Genomic DNA, 16,480 nt, shown 5'->3' with positions numbered 1-16,480 from the left:
ACCAAATAATAATAGCAATAATAATAATAGTCCAATTAAAAATGGGCAGATGACCTGAACAGACATTTCTCCAAAGAAGACATATGGATGGCCAAGAGACACACGAAAAGATGCTCAACATCACTCATCATCTGCGAGTGCTGATCAAAACCATGAGATATCACCTCATATCTCTTCGAATGACTAGAATCAAAATGAAAAGAAATAATAAGTGTTGGTGAGGATGTGGGAAAAAAAATGAACCCTCATGCACTGCTGGTGGGAATGCAAACTGGCACAGCGACTGTGGAAAGCAGTACGGAGGTTCCTCAAGAAATTGAAAATAGAAATACCACAGTATCCAGTAACTCCACTACTGGGTATTTACTCAAAGAAAATGAAAACATTAATTCAGAAAGACATAGCGGGGAGCCTGGGTGGCTCAGTCAGTTAAGCACCGGACTTCGGCTCAGGTCATGATCTCACGGCTGTGGGTTCGAACCCCACGTTGGGCTCTGTGCTGATAGCTCGGAGCCTAGAGCCTGCTTTGGATTCTGTGTCTCCCTCTCTCTCTGCCCCTCCCCCGCTTGTGCTTTGTCTCTCTCTCAAAAATAAACATTGAAAAAAAGACATATGCACCCCTATGTTTACTGTAGCATCATTTACAACAGTCAAGATGTGAAAGTGACCCAAGGGTCCACTGATCGATGCATGGATCAAGAAGATGTGGTATATATACACAAAGGAATATTACTCAGCCATAAAAAGGATGAGATCTTGCCATTTGTGACAACATGGACGGACCTAGAGAGTATTACGCTAAGTGAAATAAGTCAGAGCAAGACAAACACCACATCATGTCACTTATTGGTATAATCTGAAAGACAAAACAAACAAAAAACTAAAAGCAGAAGCAGATCCATAATTACAGAGAACAACATGATGATTACTGGAGGGAAGGGAGTGACGGGTTGGGCAAAATGGGTGAAGGGGGGTGGCAGACACAGCCTTCAGTTATGGAATGAATATGCCGCAGGGGTGAAAGGCACAGCATAGGGAATAGAGTCACTAATATTGTACTAGAGTCGTATGGCGACAGACAGTAGTGACATTTGTGGTGAGCACAGCATTAAAAAAAAAAAAAAAAGTTACAGAGAACCCAACCAGCCTGGGGCCGTGGTCCACAGAGAAGCGCTCACAAAGATAATGGAAAAACACCAGAATAGGCAAGTATAGATGAGGAAAGGGACGGAAAGGAAGCATTTCAAGGAAAAGGATGGCTAACTTTTCCTGCTGATTCTTGCCAAAGGCACACTTTCCAATATGATTAGTTTTAAATCACCGGCCTTTGTAGCTCTGACATGCTTCGGTTACTCGTTACAAAGGAACATTCCGCTTTCGACTAGTAAAAGTGAGCAGTGAGTTCCACCATGCTAATTATTCTAGATCACTTAAAAATACTTTGACAGTGGCTTTATTCCGCAGACTCCTTTCAACACAGGGGTACCACAGCAACTGAAACTGCCTGGAAACAGAATCCCCTGAAAGAAAGCCAGGCAGATTTATTACCATCACCGTCATCCTCCACGTTTGAAAACACACACAGGACACGCATGCATCACACGTTCTAAGCAGACGTGTATTAAAGTCTGCAAAGATTCCTGGGGTAAGGATACAGGGAGAGAGGCTCACAATAGCTGTTAAAAAAAAAATCGTAAATACTTTAAGAGCCTGGGTTTCTCCTCAGTTATCAGAGCGAAAGTGAAATCAGCATGAATTAAATCACACTTTGACGGCCACCTTTGGAGGGAGAAGGATCCCTTGGTGTGCAGGAAATACACTTGCCAGCAACCTGATCGGACGATCCGCATAAGAACCTTGGTTTACAGACTGGATTCTCATACCAAGTTCCTGCAGATAAAGAGCCCTTATGCAGAAAGGCAGACAACAGAGAACAGGAAAGTGACTCAATATTAATCATACGTTGACTCATTCGACATCGTATAAGCCTCATTACCCTCCCCTTCATTTATTTCCTAAGCTCAGGACTGTCTTGTAAATGACACCATTCAGAGAAATGACTGCACCATGAGGATCATTAAGATTTCTGTGCTGAATGTAGTATTTAGGAGTTTGGAATGTCCGTACGGCAAAGCTTGTGCTCCTGGTTAATAAAATGAGTATCTCACTTCACTTTTCACTCTTGAAGTCATCCTACCACGTTGATCATTCCTTACATTCATGGATAATCTTAGCCATCAAACCCAACTACTCTGCAACCTTAAAAGTCTTTGAAAACACAGCGTGGGGGTGGGTGGGGCATACGAGTAATAAGTACACACTTATCATTCTAAATTTTAATTTCAATCTGCTTTCAGAATTGGAAATGATGGCATGCTAAGCTACCTGTCTACCCACATTCGGTTCGTGCTTGCTTGGAACTGTGCTGAAATAACGTGGACCAGAGGCTCCACTGCTCACTTGTACAAAATTTCGGCAACTAGTTTTCTTATCCCCTTTGAAGCACCCCCAATCAGCTTCCAGAGTGCGTTGCGGGAACCCCCAAAATGTTAAGTCCCCAAAGTAACTTTTCCAAAGTGAACAGTCCCAAAAGTGACTTTCAACTTATCGTGGTGCCATGTCATACCTCCTGCAAAATCCAATTCTGTTTGTTCTCACGGCATGTAATCACCAACCTTCTCTTGCATGATTTCTTTAACTAATAAGCCTTAGCTCAACCTTCAGTGATCTCTTACTTAAACTGCTATGACCTTTTCTCCTCATCTAATATCAAATGGTCCCCAACGACATCATTCCACCTTGTTATCCTGAAGTTGTCACCCAGCTTGTTGTAACATAAATCTGACCTAAACCAGACCCCTGACTCGCAAACTCCAACCTTGAATCCCAACCTTGAGATTTTTGATGATCACTTGCTAATTCACTGGGTTCACCGCAAATTTGTTGTCTTCTATTTCTTTCCCTATTGCCCCCCCCTTTTTTGGAAAAAAATTATTTGGCATGCCCTTCCTTATAGCAGTAGAATAAAGTTTCTATTAGGTCCTATCTTTCTTTAAGTCACTAAATAGAACCTGAGTCTCACGTAAGATTATCAGAATATTTCCATCTTCTGATCTTTCTCCACCCACATGGGGGGGGGTGAAAGGTGGGGGGGTGAAAGGTGGGGGGGGGGCTAAGTCAATTGGGGAAATGTGTAAAGATACCCAAGACCCACTCCAAAATCTGATTTCAGATGGCTAGGTGTTGGTGTAGGTACTGTTATATACATGTCATAGCATGTGAAATATATTTTTAATCACAGTTCACATGTAAAAGTTTGGGGTTTTGTTAAATTTGAACTTTTATGTGTCATTTACCAGTCTTTAAGTTTCTGTTTGCTTTAAGAAAAAATGAATCAATAAAATATGGCATCATTCAAGTACTGTCTATCCAAAGTGATATTCTGGAAGACACACACAATGTGGCAGAAAATATCACACTTTATCTTGAAGTGAAGCCTGAAAAGCTGTAAACACTAACCCCTAAGAAGGAAAGAATGGCACCCACAGAGAACCCCAAGAAGCTTCTCAGTTGGGTCTTTGCACGAAGTCAGAGCAAAGACAGAAGTTACCCAGATATTTATTCTCTGAAATACTCTTTCCTTTGCCTGTAGGAGATCAACCTAGTAATTTTCGCTCTCCCTCCCGCTTCTCTCCTCCCCTCCCTCCCTCCCTCTCTCTCTGTCTCTGTTCTTCCCTCCCAGGCTTCCAGCAGCAACTCCTTCTCGCCAACCTACTTAACATTTATAGCTCCTGGGGCTCCGTTTTAAGCCTTTTTTCTCTTTTAATTTACCACACTCTTCTTGGATAATCTTGCTGAAATTACTATCTCTTTGCGGACGATACCTAAATGTAGATCTCACACCAGACTTCTTTCCAGAGCTCCAGCTGGAAGGCTTCTTGCCCACACAGGTACCCTAAGCTCGGCATGGTCACAACTGAACACTTTTCCTCCCGAACTCCCAGCTTCGCTAAGAGCGTCCCCCGCTGCCCAGATGGTCAAACCAGGAGTCGGGAAGTCATCTCTGACCTTCTCCTCTCCCTAATCCCCCCTGCCCGTCTCCACCTCTTTGCCAACTTCTCCCTGCTTCTAGTCATCTCCATGAAACTTGTAGTTTAAGGTGCCTTCATCTCTCCGTTCAACCTTGGACTTGACTTGGGAGACTTCTTAATCTCCAAAGCGGTCCCCTGAATCCAAGCTTTAGTCTCTCTTGCACACTGCAGGGATCTCTTGAGAAAATCTGCACGTGAGGGGTGCCTGGGTGGCTCAGGCGGTTAAGTGTCTGACTCTTGGTTTCAGCTCAGGTCATGATCTCACAGTTTGTGAGTTCAAGCCCCACGTGGGGCTTTACGCTGACAGCACAAAGCCTCCTTGGGATTCTGTCTCCCTCTCTCTCTGCCCCTCCCCTGCTCACTCTCTCTCTCTCAAAAACAAATAAAATTAAACCTTAAAAGAAAGGAAGGAAGGAAGGAAGGAAGGAAGGAAGGAAGGAAGGAAGGAAGGAAGGAAGAAGGAAAGAAAGAAAATCTGTCTGGGAAAAGTGTGAACTCCAAATACGGTTGATACCTTAATTAATAACGTCATATTGGGGTGAGTATGCTGGTTTGTACACTCTACTATGGTTATATGACATACTATGATCACTGGGCAATTGGGGGTGAAAGGTACACGAGGGTCCTCTGGGCTTTTACTGCAGATTCGTGTAAGTCTTAAACTATTTCAAAATAAAAAGTTATGGGGAAAAAATACAACTCTGATTATATTCTCTGATTTCTGCCCCACCCCTTCTTAAAACCCTTAAATAGCTTCCCTTAAATAAGACCAACATCCCTACATTGACTTTCAAACCCACTCAAATTCTGGTCTACCTCATGCTCCATTTTCCTTTTTGGACTTGTACTACAACCATACTAGTCGTCTCCTCATCACTCAAAAAGGACACTCTCTCTTGCCTTCAGAGCGACAGATAAGCCACTCCCTGTACTTAGCACAGTTTCCCTAACTCTTTATTGGGCTTATTATCCGCCTTGTTCTTTAGATCTCTGCCAACCGTCCCTTCCTCGGGCATCCTCTCCTCATCTGTCCCATCAAACTGGATGAATCCACCCTCTTTCAAGACAGGCAGCACCCTTCACTTTTCCTTTTATAAAATTCACCCTGCCTGAAATGTCTTGCTCAGTATCTCCCCTATCTCCAGTCCTCTGTAAATGCGACACAAAGAGTTGAGGTTTGTGATGAGAAAATATTTGTGGGGCAAATGAATTCACGAATTTTTTTAAATTGCTGCTAAAATCCACATTCTTCATCAACTTCATCATTCCCCAAAGGAGTCTATGGACCGTGAATACATCGGCACATCGAGTGATAATCTACTTTTCTATAATCAGGAATACTTTTTATAATAGCTTATGGACCAAGATTTTGGGGTGGTCATATGCCAAACATTGCAGACTCTAAAAATATCTAGAGAAGGAATATATATTTTTGTCCTAGAAATAGCTCTATAGGAAGTCTACGGACTCACAATTACATATACGACAAAGGAGGGTCTACAAAAGGCTGACATTCACTGTTATTTTCTGCACTAGCAACCTGTCCGACGTGCTCATCTATCCACGTCCCCAGTGTGCCTACAGTAACACAGAGTGCTTGCTACCCCTGTAGAGCGTTCTCAAGTCCACTGTAGGTCACAATGAATACTATGTAATTCCAAGAACCAAAAGATCTCTAAGGACAAGAAATCAACAGCTAGAGGTTCAACCCCTGGTTTTAAAAATGAGGAAGCTAATAGGGGCGCCTGGGTGGCTCCGTCAGTTGAGCATCTGACTCTTGATTTCTGCACAGGTCATGATCCCAGGGTTGTGGAACCAAGTCCTATGTCGGGCTCCGTGCTGAGCGTGGAGGCTGCTTGGGATTCTCTCTCTCTCTCCCTCTCTCTCTCTCTCTCTCTGTCTCTCTGTCAGTTGCACAGGAATGCTCGCTCTCCCTCTAAAAACTAAAAATAAATAAAAACGAGGAAGCTACTAAGATCAGAGTTAACTGCTGCCACGAACAGGATCAGAACATAAGTAACCTGGAATCTTGGTGACAAAACTCCACCTACATTTGTTCACAGACTGTAGAATTCTCAAGAAGCGTATTGATTTGCAAACATTTCCATCCGCCCTATTTAACCATTGCCTCCTAGAGACTGGAGTTTTTTAAAGTACAAATAATTGTTAAACCTGGAAACAACGAGAAAGTCATTTAGCTTTCTGACAATGACAGACGTAAGAATCCACTGAGGAACATTAAAATTCTGAATTCGGTTCTGAGATCTTGAAGACTTTTTTTTAAGACTTGGAGTTCTTAAGTTTTGTTTACTGATGCGTTCACTTTAAATTGGATTCTAAATGAGGCAGTATGGAGATAAAAGTCATAGAGAGGTTTATGTCAAGATCCGGGAATGGATTCACGAGGAAGGGAAGAGCAGGGACACTGTTGGCAGCTTTTGGTTCAAATTAATGCTCCAACAACGTACTATCTCCCTCATTGACACCTGTGTTATTTTTCTCTCATAGTAGTTTTTTCACAAAAGACATACAATCCATATCTTATCTACCCATTTATGTGGTAGATTTTTTTTTAGTCTGTGAATTATTCTTCATCATAATTCACACGAGCCAGATTTAATATCCTCCTTTGATATTAAAATCATGTGTAAAAGCTTGTAGGGTTAAGTCAATAAAGAACTAAGCCATCTCTTTTTCATATTAGCTGTGCTAAGGTATTAGAAATCAAACCTCTCCCCACTCTTGCCCAGAAAGCCAGACGGCAAATATTCGCAGGGCAGCAGCCCAGCGGGGCGACCACAGAAAGACCCGGGAGATGCTTCTCTTCTCTCACTTTTGGGCCACAACCGAGAAACCGGCGTGAGCCTCGGTCACCCCATCAGTAACGTGAGCGTAAAAGTGACACCCATCTCTGGGGCCGGTGTGAGGAGGTACTACAGTCGGTGAGATTGTGGTTTGGGTGCCCGGCACAGGTGGGGGCACAAGCAGAGGCTTTTCCCACCGACAGGCGCATCCGTTCCAACAACTAAGAGCGTTCGCTCTCCAGACCCACCACCGCGGACTCCTGGTGGGAAAAGGTTCACCCACAGGAAAGAGGGACACTGAGAGAGAGCTAGCTACACATCCACCCTGCTGGACACGTTACAGTGCACACACGGAGGCCCCGGCCCAGAGATTTGGAGCCCGCAGGTCTGGGCTGGGACGCAATCATTTGCTTTTTTAACAAGGGCCTTACAGGCCTGCAGATGTCCATGGAGCACGCTTGCAAAAACGCTCTTCTAGATTTGCCTCATTCTGTCTCTGTGTCAGATCAGACTGGCAGAGTTCTGTCCTTCACACAACGACGCTGGCCTCCCAAAGGACAAGTCTTCAAGAAACTCCATTTTGGTACCAAACCCTGAGCTTTTCCTGAAGGGTCCATGGGAGAAACAACCCTATGATGACATTTGTGACGTGTAAGATGTTGACGGTTCCATTCTTCGACGTCTCTTTTACTAATCTTACTAAATAGGTGTCTTTTATTCTAAATTGACTTAACATTTTTATTTGAAAGTAAGTGGGATATACTAAATATGTGTGTAGACGGGGGGCACCTGGGTGGCTCGGTCGGTTGAGCGTCCGACTTCGGCTCAGGTCATGATCTCACGGTTCATTGGTTCGCGCTCCGTGTGGGGCTCTGTGCTGACATCTCAGAGCCTGGAGCCTGTTTCAGATTTTGTGTCTCCCTCCCTCTCTCTGCCCTCCCCCACCTGCACTCTGTCTCTCTCTCAAAAATGAATAAACATTTACAATTTTTTAAATAAATAAATATGCGTGTGGATCTATGGAGATATATACATATACGTATATGTGGGGCTGTACATATCTGGAAGCAAATAGGGGCACCTGGGTGGCTCAGCCATTTAGGCACCTGACTCTTGATTTCTGCACAGACCATGATCTCATGATGCTACACCTATGTGTGTAGAAACATAGACATGTGTATATACATGTATCTACACGCACACGCATACGTGTACGTATATGTGATTGTGCCCCCTGACTCTGAAAACCAGGAATCTCTCCTCCCAGGCCAAGTGCTCCAAGGCAAAAAGCAGCCAAGTAGCTATTTGGTCCAATCAGAACCAAACCCTGGTGATCCAAAGTGGAGATCAGGAAATGGAAGAGGTTCTGCCTTCGATTTTAGAAGGATCCATGTCTAATATCCCTCCAGACAAGGGAGCTTCAGCTCAAGTTTTCTGTTGTTGCTGTTCAGTCCAAACCCACACATGGAGTTTACGGGGAATTTGGATTTTTGTTTATTTCTTGGGCTAAAGTGTGTGTATCGTGGGGTCAAGTGGGTCCTTCTAAGCTAAATAAAGGGGCCATTTATTGCATATTTGATCGTGCGATCATTTCTTGGGAAAACCTATTACAGACAATATTTACTTAAGTCATTATCCTGACATTAAAATTCTGCCGGACCGGTCTCTCCCCCGTTCCCCAAAACAACAGAAAAGAATTCCAAAGTCTTTTCAGGAAGCCTGCACAGGGTGGGAGCATTTCTAAATACTTGGTGGAGCCTTTTTTTTTTTTTTTTTAACCACACCTAGTACGTGTTCCATCAAGCTGTCTGAATGGAAAGAAGTTATATGATCCATATACCAAGAGTGGCACTAGGAGACTGTCATGTTGATACGGTCACGGGCATCCTGAAACAATTAAATAGGGGCCCCGGCGCGGCTCAGTCCATTAAGCTTCCGACTGTTGATTTCAGCTCAGGTCATGATCCCAGGGTCATGGGACTGGGCCCCATGTCTGGCTCCACCCTGAGTGTGGATCCTGCTTGGGATTCTCTCTTTCTCCCTCTGCCTCTCTCTCTCTCTCTAAAGTATAAAAAAGAAATAACTAACTAAATAACTAACTAACTAAATAAATAAATATTAAATAAGTAAATAAAGTAACAACTAACTAAACCATACCTTATCCTTCCACACTTACCTGCCAGTTCTGTGGGCGGAACAAGACAAACCTTACACGAGCCATGACTTACAGTCAATTCTAGCTAAACTGGTGAATCTGCCTGTGATACTTTCATGAGAGTCTGTCGAGATGGAGCTTTACATACAGAAAGACAATTAGGCCTTTGATGGAAGAAAAAGAAATCAATGAAACTTCAGGAAATAGCTCTTTAACATATCTCAGAACAGAAAATGCAACAGGCCATTTTTTATTTTTTTGGCCATATATCACCTACTCCATTGCCAGGTTAAACACTAAAATAGGAAAAAGCTCAGTGACAATGGACCGGACACGCTGACCTTCTACCTGAGGAAATAAAGTTGGATCAGACAAGTAAATCTTACTAAATTCTGACGATCATATGCCATTTTGGCCAATAAATAGTCAAAGTATTTACTCCTTTCTGGTAATTATCGGTGTGCCCGGTACATTTTTCTAGCCTCTTCGAGACTTTTAGAGCGTGTGTTTGTTTCCTTTTCCTTCTTTCACAATGGGAGACTGCTTTCTACTTCTTAATCTTCAAGTCTCAAGATGTCTCTGCATCCACTTAGCACCCAGAATTATTTTATATCTGAATTAACCTTTCAAACAAATAAATGAATCAATCATCTCTTTGTAGAACTCATTCTTCTTTAAATTCTGAGAAAGGTCCAGAATTTTCCCTATTAAACGTTTGGTCTCTCGGCTTTCCGAGAATATCCACAAAGCAATTTTCTCTCTTCTGGAAGAACAAAGAGGCAAGAAAAGGTGGACCTGGAATAACTGACTATAAACAAGCTACAAATGAATATGGCGGGCTATCTCAACCATCCCCAATTTGCTTTGAGAATCCTGCACAGAAACTTAAAGAGTGTCATTTTTGTTAAGGTTATTTCTTTGAGAGAGAAAGAAAGAAAGAGAGGGAGAGAGAAAGCAAGCGCACAAGTAGGGGAGAAACAGAGAGAGGAGGAGAGAGAGAATCCCAACCAGGATTCGTGCTGGCAGCACAGAACCCAACGTGGGGCTCAACCTCATGAACCAAGAGATCATGACCTGAGCCAAAATCAACAGGCAGACATGTAACCGACTGAGCCACCCAGGTGTCCCTCCATTCCTATTTTTTAACTGGCACCCAATATTTCTCATCCCAAGTTTAAATAGTTGCCACGGATGTAACTTCTGGCAAGGAATAAATACTGACATTTCAAAATGAAATGGTTGTATCGCTTTTTGTCCTCCATCATCCAATTTTTAAAATGCATGACTAAATTCCTAAAGCTCGGAATTCCTTTCTCTTCTGGATGAAACTCTATTTCTATTCTACATCCCCCATAGAATGTAAAATATTTTTTATGCTTGAAGTTTTTTATTGCTCACCCCTTCACATACTGTTTCGGGCAGGTCAATTTTATAAAAGAATACGTTCAGAAGTCGAGAATCTCATTTCTTTGCCTAGGCCTGTGCTCTTGTATCCTCTGTCTTAGCCTGGGGTCTCCCAGAAAGCAGACTGAGAAGACAGGTTGAGTGCAGATAGCTTCTCTGCAGGAACTGGCCAAAGCCTCTCCAGAAGGTAGAAGAGAGCAGCAAGCAGGGAGCGGGGCGGGGTGGGGAGTGCCAACTTGGTCACTGGTAGAGTGACCATGCTGGGCAACTGTAGTTGAGCAACAGAGGGGACCCTCCCCAGATCCCTGTAAAATGTGCCTCCCACTGCCTGGGGGAGACACAGAAAAAGAGGATGTTTGGATGCTGGAGTCCATCTACAATGGTCTAGAGTCCCTACGAGGGATCACACACCTTCCAGCTTCACACACGTAAGGAGACCTCAGAAGTGGGATGAGGCAGAGAGAGAGAGGGGGATGGAACCAAGGCTGGTAGGTTATACCTGCGTACAATTAGTCGTTGATGTGGCTAACGGTTAGCAGCGTGGGCTAATAACATGGGCACCCAGGCACAAGAGAAGTCTGATATGCTCTTAGAAAATCCTGGAGTTTCCCCACTGTCTCCAAATCGAGTTCCCCATTTTTCCAACATAAGAGACCTGGAAAAAAACTGTGAAGAAGGTGATGCTAGATAGAAGCCTCAAAGGGCAGTAAGACATCGCCAGCCTCGTGGGGAAAGTGTATTTGCCACAAAATAACGGGGCCAAAGGTATAGGACACAGAACATAAGGGTGCATCTAAAAGGAAGCTCTAACCGTTTGGGACGGAAAGTGCATGTCAAGAGATCATGAAGAAGGGAAATGCAGGGGCTAAGGCATATTTTTCGGTCGCGCTCCAGAGCTCTCTTTTTATTACCAAGACTTTGGGGAGACACGGAAGGCTTTGGGGCTGGGAGTCTCATGGTCACAGAGACAGACGATTTGTCATAAAATGATTAAGGCCTTGGCCACAACGGAGTCTCTAATGATACACAGTAGAGAGGTTACTGGAGAAATATTTACAAAGGAAACCCATAGAAATCTCTAACAGCCAAATGGGGTGGAAGAGACAACAGGTTTAGGATGACTCACCGGCTTCGGAGCGGGACGATTGGATTGGTGACTAAGTAGGATAAATACAAGCAGTGATTTACTCAAGTTCTAAACAAACCAGGTCCCCAATTTTCCGCTTGTTTCCTATGAGTCAGACCCTCTGAACCAAACCTTCAGAATGAAATGCACTCTTGAAGGTCCATCTTTGAAGTCCCGCCTTCCTCGAAGTCTTTCCTGTGTGCCCCTGGCACCATGAGGTCTCTCTCCATCCCCCGCATCACTGGGGTGGAAAACTCCAATGTCCTCAGAGTGGCCCACACTTACAGGCTCCTGGGGACGCTAGTCACACAAAACACTAAGTGACTGCCGTTCTCCAGGCACCGGGAACAAGGCATCCTTCCTTCAGAACTGGGGAGGCCAGGGGCGCCTGGGTGGCTCAGTGGGTTCAGCGTCCAACGTCAGCTCAGGTCATGATCTCCCAGTTCGTGAGTTCAAGCCCCACGTCAGTCTCTGTGCTGACAGCTCGGAGACGGGAGCCTGCTTCGGATTCTGTGTCTCCTTCTCTCTCTGCCCCCTCCCCCTCCCACACTCTCTCTCTCTCTCTTAAAAATAAATAAACATTAAAAAATAAAAGAACTGGGGAGTCCAAACTAATGAGTACCCTCAAGCCAGTGGCAGAGAATAGACACGGGGTGGTGGGTAGATTTGGACTACCAGAGGGCATTACATCCTAAACTTCCAAAAGGCCACGCTGGCAAAATAAAATGCATGCACAGCTCCAATATGGCATAGAGGTGCCCAGTTAGTGCCACTGGCAACTACCAAGTTCACGAAGACCGGGGCAGCTCTCTCCTTGATGACCCGCCCGACTTTCTCACCTGACTCCACCGTGGAGTAAAACCGTAAGTGAAAGAGATCTGTCACCCCCTCAGATTTCCTGGCTTTTGCAGGAAGATACTGAAGCACAGTCCTGTGTTCTCCCGCTCCGAAAACCTTGGAGCTGGTGGTAAAGGCGATGAGATGATACATGTAAGCGGGTCAGGAGCCACAGAGTGCTTACAAATGCGAAACACCAGTATCACCATCATCATCACCGTCATTATAAGATCGCCTGAAAAATTCACCAGGACTCGAACTGCAAGCAGTTCGCAAAAGGCCGCAGGGAGAGTCAGATTAAAACCTGGAAGTCAAGACGTCGCCTCGCTGACCATCATTACCGGCAACTAAAAATGACTCCCGTTAAAATATATTTATCTTCGTTATACTGGCATAACCTTGCGTCAAATGAAGGTCTTTGCTGCTAAATCAATGCCTATTAGCACTAAGCTTGAGACATGAATATTGAATTTTCACCGTTCTTTTTGAAACGCTCTGCCTTATTCTTTCTTATTAAATAAGCAATAAAATCTAACTTCTAACTACCAAGTATTTAATTTCAATTACTGCGAATGGAGAATATATTCCCATGGCAATTAAAAGTAAAATTTTACAGAAGGCTGTTTATCAGGCCCCAGGAAACTAGATGCATTCGCTTTGCAATTCTATGTTCCGTACTGTAAGCCCAGACTGACACCAGGCATTTCATCTTGGACTCCATTCAGCCCATTCAGCCTGGAGGGTCAAGCTGCCACCACGGATTTTGCAGAATGTGGATTTTTTTCTCCTTACTTTGAAAATTAGGAGTTCAAGTGTAAACAGCCATACTTTCCCAAAGCAAAGCCACAGATGCAAAGTAGATAAAATAACTTATGACAACGCACAGTAAGTGGAAAGTCAGGTAATTTTAATGTCCCACGTAAAGATACTGATAGAAATACCTCCGCTATTTTTCTAAACATTAGGATAGCCTTTGATTTCCATGCAAACAGTGACCTTAGAGTTCAAATCAATATGTGAGAACAGTTGGGTATATGTGCAAGTCTGGGTTTAACCAAAATGGAACTTGATGAGGAATGGATACCCAGACTCCTAACTCTAACCAGGCTCTTTAATGATCATGAAAATTTTTCACGTTTTTAATGTAAAGGAAAGATTTGAAGTGCCAATATCATAAAAGCTATATGGACAATCTGTGTAAGTTGACTCATACGGTCAGTGTGAGAACTAAATGGAAAAATAAATACATAAGGTACTAAGAACATTAGGGTCAGACATAAACTCAGGGGAGAGCTTCCTTGTAGTAGAACTAAAAGGAGCACAATAATAGAATGTGTTGAGTAGTTGTGTCCAAGAAGTCAAGACAGGTGTTGGAGCATCCAACATTTCATTTCGGTCAGGTCATGATCCCGGGGTCACAGGATTGAACCCCGCGTTGTGAAGCCTACTTGAGGTTCTCTCTCTCTCTTTCTGTCTCCCTCTTCCATTCCCCATCCAATACACGTATGTGGGCTTGCGCTCTCTTTTTCTCTCTCTCTCTCTCTCCCAAAAAAGAAAAAGGCAATGAAATGCAAACTAGACTGGCCACTAGATAGCAACTTAAATCTGTAGTCCAGCCTTTTGGGAGTTACCCTATTGTTTTCTGGAAACTAACAAAACGATCATAGGACAATCAGGGTTAAAGCCCTACATTCTTACAGGTTGACGCCACACTGTCATTAATCTAAAAACAAATTCCACATGTGAAATCATCACAGATGACAGCTTTTATATAAGACCTTCATATGTGACTGCTTACAATTCGGACAGAACTACAACTTGGTAAACGAGGACAGAATCTTTAGCATTCTGGCACTTAGGAATCCAAGGTAGGAGGAACCCAACAGACAAGGGTTGCCCTTCCTGAATCTTCATTCTATCCTCAAGATGAACAGGCAAATAAGGATCATTTCCAGAAGACAGAAGTGAAAGCAACCACCACACCCATCCCCCCCCACACACACACACATTTCAGGGACAGGAAAATTATTACTGTAATAAGAATCATAATGACATCAAATTTGTGTCCTCAGATAAGACTTTCAAGAGGATATTGCATAGACAAAGTCCAAGGGAATAAGAGAATAAAATGAAGAAAGGGTAATCAGAGAACAAGCGTTCTTGGAAATTACACACAGCAGTCAAGGTTCTGACTAAAATGAGTAGGCTGACACCCATATCATGTTGCCTTTTGGGACTGGGAACGGACGGTGATCCTGTTCTTCTATTATGATCCCTTCTCCTTGTACTGAGTTTTAAAACCATATATATGAAGGGAAATAATAAAACTGAGTTTTGGAGAACAAGTTAAAGACTGCTACAGAATTTTGTGATTTGACTTCTGTCTGCCTGCAGTCCTTAATTGAATTAGTTTTTGGAAATGTCAGTGCCCTTGAGCTCAAGATCACAAGCTGTGGTTGAACAAGTTGGGTTTGTCACTCGGTGCAGAGAAGGAGAATGCCCATCACAGAGAGCTAAGAGGCGTTTCAATAAGCAGGTGTCAGAAAGAAACAGGATCGGGCTCTCGCTGGCTACTTTTGACGACGTTCTAAGGAAGCAGAGGTTCATTCTAGGTTGGCTGTTGTCAGAAGGCAGGGGCAATTCTATAATCAAATAGTCAATCAATCTTATCTAGAGGCAACAGCACGCCCAAAGTCGTAAGTGGTGAAGAAGCAGCAGTCACACGTTTAGTGAGAGAGGAAGGTGTCTGGTGTTTTGTTGTTCGCACGGTGGCCCCGTCTGAAATGGACAGTCTGGAGGCTGTGCCCAACAAGAGAACAAGACGGCTTAGTTTTAAAGCGTCAAGTCAGTTGGTAAGGACTCTGCAGCCTAGCTTTGAGCATCAGATCATAACCTGGATGTCCCAAGCTGCTTCTTATTCTTTCTTTGAAGAAGACCCAAAAAAGGTACAATGGGTAATGATTATCCAGCTTGTAATTCTGATATATGGGAATCCATTCACTACGTGTGAGTTTTCCCTCAAGAGACCATGGTTTCCTTAGAGATCAGATACCAAATCTTAATCCTATGCGTGAACCCACAAGAATCGACTGAGTTAGGTCACGGTCTTTACTCTCTCCAAAGAGGTTAAGGAACTTGCCCAACATCACCAGGCAGGCTGTCATCTGCCAGAGTCGGGATTACAACTGGAGCCTGAACAAGAACCTCTTGATGCTTTGCTGAAATGGTCTACAGGTGACATCCCAGTACGATGGATGCCTCCCTGGTGCCGGGGAGAAGGTCACGCCGCCGAACGTCAAATTTGTTCTGTCAGACAGCCTTTCACATGCTCGCTACATATGTGGGATGACCAGACTCTGAGGATTTAGTCCTGTGGCCTTAGACCAAAGGGATTCCTAAAGAAGATTAAAGCGCGAACTGCCAATTTCATTTGCGAGGGAGCAGCCACTTTGTTCTTAGGCTAGGGCAGCAGATGTTTCCAAAGTCGCTGCCAAAATGTTCAGCTGGGAGATAACACCAGAGGTATAGCAGAAGATATGACAGATGTCCATACAATACCAGGGGCAGAGGGATGGCAGTGATGAGGGCCTACTCTTGAGGCTAGGGCCAGTAATCAGCATCACAGAGAACATTAAGTGCCATAAATGTAGGGGTTCCTTAATCCTGTGCCATTAAGCCCACATTTATCTCACCGTTGAATGCACCGGCCAAAACTTTACTGGAGTGTCTTAGTATTCATGAGTCCAATGTACATTTAGTGCCCACTGTGGACGGTGTGTCACGGATGAGATTTGCAAATAAACACCCCCATCCTCAAAGAGCTCTGAACGTGTACAAGGATACCAGTGTTGCTGTCCCATAACCTGTGTTCCTGTCCCAAATCCTGGGTAGTCTTGGGAAAACTACTTAAAATTTCAAATCCTCAATTTTATCATTTATAAAATAGGAGAAAGTTGGGGCGCCTCGGTGGGTTGAGCGTCCAACCCTTGATTTTGGCTCAGGTCACGATCCCAGAGTCATGGGATTGAGCCCAGCATCAGGCTCCGTGCTGAGTGTGGAGCCT

The 16,480-nt window shown here is 43.9% G+C and overlaps 1 protein-coding gene across 2 annotated transcripts in view; it reads right to left on the bottom strand.

Annotated features, from left to right (window-relative positions):
- Positions 1-16,480, bottom strand: part of PRKG1 (protein kinase cGMP-dependent 1) — a 1,256,614-nt gene that overhangs the window by 1,100,227 nt on the left and 139,907 nt on the right. The gene's annotated exons all lie outside the window — the stretch shown is intronic.

Source organism: Panthera pardus, unplaced genomic scaffold (genome assembly GCF_024362965.1).
Source record: "Panthera pardus isolate Hobbes unplaced genomic scaffold, ASM2436296v1 HiC_scaffold_22, whole genome shotgun sequence".
In the NCBI taxonomy this organism is placed as follows: Eukaryota; Metazoa; Chordata; class Mammalia; order Carnivora; family Felidae; genus Panthera; species Panthera pardus.
The sequence above is the reverse complement of the archived record's forward strand: the minus strand, read 5'-3'. Positions and strand labels throughout refer to the sequence as shown.